General features: G+C 35.2%; 1 long non-coding RNA gene across 1 annotated transcript; it reads right to left on the bottom strand.

The window, feature by feature from the left end:
* Nucleotides 1-1,774: 1,774 nt before the first annotated feature.
* On the bottom strand, nucleotides 1,775-3,804 carry LOC128281406 (uncharacterized). The gene is made up of 3 exons (XR_008271623.1): nucleotides 3,663-3,804; nucleotides 2,713-2,756; nucleotides 1,775-1,828 (listed from the first exon to the last, which is right to left on the bottom strand). It is a non-coding gene; the product is annotated as an uncharacterized LOC128281406 (long non-coding RNA).
* Nucleotides 3,805-4,011: the final 207 nt, after the last annotated feature.

The raw sequence follows: 4,011 nt of genomic DNA, 5'->3' as shown, positions 1-4,011 counted from the left end.
CCTTGCATTTTAAGCCTAGCTAAATCATTTTCATAACTATATCAGACCCTAATTTCCACTAAATCACACTTTTATGACAAATTTTGTAACTTTTACAAAACGGTCCTTTTTGACAATTTCACCGGAAATCACTTAGTAAAAGTCGTTTATTACACATCGAGCATTCATATTCTACCACTAGAAATCAAAACACATGCATGCCATCCATGGTTAAATTTTTAAACACAAACCCTAGCTCTAAATATGGGTAGAAATGAGTGGATCTTGTTACGAGGATTTCAAAAACGTAAAAATCATTAAAAAATGGGCTAGAACGAACTTACAATTGAGCTTGGAAGCTTGAAAAACCCTATCTATGTCTTCTCCATGCAAGTTTCAGCCATGGGGTAGAAGATGGACAAAAATTGGCTTTTAATTTTGGTTTTAATTCATTTTAATTACTAAATAACCAAAATGCCCCTAACTTAAAAATATTCTATTTCACCCATTTCATATCCATTTTTGTCCAACAAATTATCCAATGGTCTAAATACCATTTAAGGGCATCCAATTTAAAATCTCATAACAGTTAGACACCTCTAACATGTAGAACTCAACTTTTTCACTTTTTACAATTTAGTCCTTTTGACCAAATTGAGTACCCAAACATCAAAATTTTCGAACGAAATTTTCATGAAATAATCCCATAAAATTTCAGACCATAAAAATATAATAAAAAAAATTTTACTATGTCGTATTTGTGGTCCTGAAACCACTGTTCCGACTAGGCCCTAATTCGGGACGTTACAGACAAAAGTTGCCCTTTTTGTTCAAGTTTTTCCCCTTGATGAAGGTGATATCGTGATACCCAGAAAATGATATCGCAATATCTTAAGCAATATTAAAACTTAGGGTCTTCCTTAGGAGGTGAAAATCGCGATACCCAATAAGATCTCGCGATACCATTGAAGGTAATCCTTAGTCTTCTATATTGTCGGGGGTGTCACAATCCCAAGGGTTGGATATTACGATACCCTTTCCCTAAATGTTTTTCTTGCTCATTTTTTACCTCCAACACGTCCCTACAGCAGTCAAACACATGTTGGACCTCCAAATGGCACTAGTGACCAATTTAGGTAAAAAAAATAGACAAATTTGAGACATTTTCACTTATTATCTAAAAATATGAAAATAATGAAAAAAACTATGCTAAAAACTCTATTTTTCTAAAGAAAAATGTAGCACCCCAAACCCGGCCCAGAAATTATGGCCGGATCCGGCATGCCACATCAAAAACGTAAAAAAAAAAATTCATTCTAAGTCTAGAAAATCGTACTTGATGTTCAAAAGATTAATTCATTAAGGGTTAAGGTGAATGGAAGTCATGCACCGGTAGGAAACCGAAAAGAGGTGGTGAGTCCATCGGATTGCTTAAGTACCAAGCTCCTTCGGATCCAATCCTAGACATGCATACCGCCATTGCCACACCTTAACGTCATGGATATTTCTAGGAAACCGATTTGATTAAGTTATTTTTGGAAAAGTGATTAATTTTGGAAAATACTTTCATTATGGAAGCTTTGCTTGTTGTCGTGTTATTTTGAAATCAACTGTTGTTTTTGAAAACGCTACCTAAAGCTATCCAATTTCAACAGTTAAAATAAGTATTACCTATCTTAGTAATACATATTAAAACCATCAAAAATAATTAAGTGGCCTTACTACATTTAAAAGCCCAAAACTTCAAACGTAAATAAAAGGATGTCCAGTTCACGAAGAAAATCAAACTTTCGAACGGTGGCCACTCAAATTCCCTCACACCTCCAAGCCCACTATGGTTGGGGATTTCCTGCGTGGATGAAAATAAAAGGGGTGAGTTTGGGGAAACTCAATGTGTAAGGAAAACCCATTCAAAGCCCAAGTCAGCTCAAGCCTATTGGGCCTAAGCCTATTCAGGTAACAGTGGTACTGGACCAGAGCCCTTTTCAGATTACAATAAACTAGGCCTTAGCCCCTTATTCAGATAACAATATGGCCCATAGGCCCATTTCAAAATACATGCAACATCAATAATATATGCAAGCCCATTTGGGGAGACTACTTAACCCACCAACCACTACACTCCACCCGTACCAGCCATACACTCCATGTAGGGATAGCTCTACCCACCCAAATTTAACACTCCACGATTGCAAGATTGTTTGCTCGATTATCATAAATTGAGGCAAAGCCTCCGATCGTGGACAAGCCACTTTTAGTACTTCCTCCGTCAATATCCCAATCCCATGCATCGATAATAACAACATGGCATGCAGTAAATAACAACATCAAACATGCATTTAAGTCAATTTAACCCTAGGGGTATTTGGTAATTTATCTCCTAGGGGTAAAACGTAAATTTTCCACTTTTAAAGGTATTTCAGTAATTTATCTATTTTAGGGTTTTTCATGCATATTCCTACCTTTCACGTACTAACGAGAATCACTACCGAGGGTTCTTACCGAATTGGGCCGCTGGCCCATCATTCCAATTTTGGCCCATTAAGCCCAAAAATATCGAGGGCACGTAAATCATGCACTTTGCAGTCCAAACATTGCAGATTACCAAAAACATTAATCGATTTTCCTCACGAGCATTCGCACACTGGCAAATCTACAAAATACCGGTTTTCGGTATTTCGGCTTTTCAACTTTTGCCGATCTAGACTAAGAAAGAGGGTGTTAGTTACACACCTGTTTGCGACGATATGCTGACGAGATCCACACACACGAACTGCCTACAATTGGATTACTAACACGTTAATCTAACTATTCAAACATATTAACCCCATACCATATTTGGCCAACCACACCTACAGATCATAGTAAGCTTATAAGAAATCAATAAGCAACTCATTAACATATTTTTGTCAATGTTTACCACATAATCATAATTTCACTGCAAGCTGTCTTCCTGAGCAACAGTCACTAAATCATTTATAACTGGAGCTAAGAAACTCCATATCAAGTGCCGTTAATTTTCCATGAAAATAGACTCATATATCTTCTATCCATAAAATTTTCAGAATTTTTGGTTTAGCCAATCAATACCAGATTTTTCTTAAAGTTTCCCATGTTTCACTGTTTGACTAATTTGACCACTCTTCATTACGAATCAAATTTCTCATTGTACAGAATTCAAAATATGTTCTTGTTTATTTCATTTGAAATTAGACTCAATAAGCTTTAATTACATAATTTATTCAGCTTCTAATTCTTCTCCCACAATTTATGGTGATTTTCCAAAGTCACGTTACTGCTGCTGTCCCAAGCAGATTTATTACCAAATCACTCTTTCACACATACCTTGCATGCATGTTATTTAAACATGTATATCACCAATCAATCATCACATATCTATGATTTTACTTAAGTATAATCTCCATTTCATCATTTTAAAGCACAACATGTTAGCTGATTTTTCCTTTAACATCTAAGGCACATGCATGCTCATTTGTTTGGCTCAACTTCACCTATCTTCCATTTTTCATCAAAAGAACATGAAACAACAACCATTTCCTTCATTTTAATTCATGACTAAATGCTCACAACACAACTAAAAATCAAAATATACTTCAAGAGTTAAGGTAGAATCAAGAAGAACTCATGAACCTCAAAATAGAAGCAAGGTACCAAGAACTTACCTTCAATTTTCCTCCTCCTAATAACCGAATACTCAAGAGCTTTCTCCTCTCCTTTCTCTTCTCTAACTTTCAGCTATGATGAACAAAGATGGACAAAACTTTGTTCTTTTCACCCCTTTTTCTTTTAATAAAACTTCATATTTCATCCATTTAATTCTTTAATACAAAAGACATGAAATTCTTATCATGAAACATTTACCTAACCCATTATCATGAAACATTTACCTAACCCATTATCATGGAACATTTACCTAACCTATTATCATGGAACATTTACCTAACCTATTATCAATTTGTATCAATTTGTACCATAAATTATGGATATCAAGTGTACATTTTGTCTACAACA

The sequence above is a fragment of the Gossypium arboreum genome, chromosome 1 (assembly GCF_025698485.1).
Source record: "Gossypium arboreum isolate Shixiya-1 chromosome 1, ASM2569848v2, whole genome shotgun sequence".
Lineage (NCBI taxonomy): Eukaryota > Viridiplantae > Streptophyta > Magnoliopsida > Malvales > Malvaceae > Gossypium > Gossypium arboreum.
Note: the sequence above shows the minus strand (reverse complement) of the source record. Positions and strands in the feature narration are given on the sequence as shown.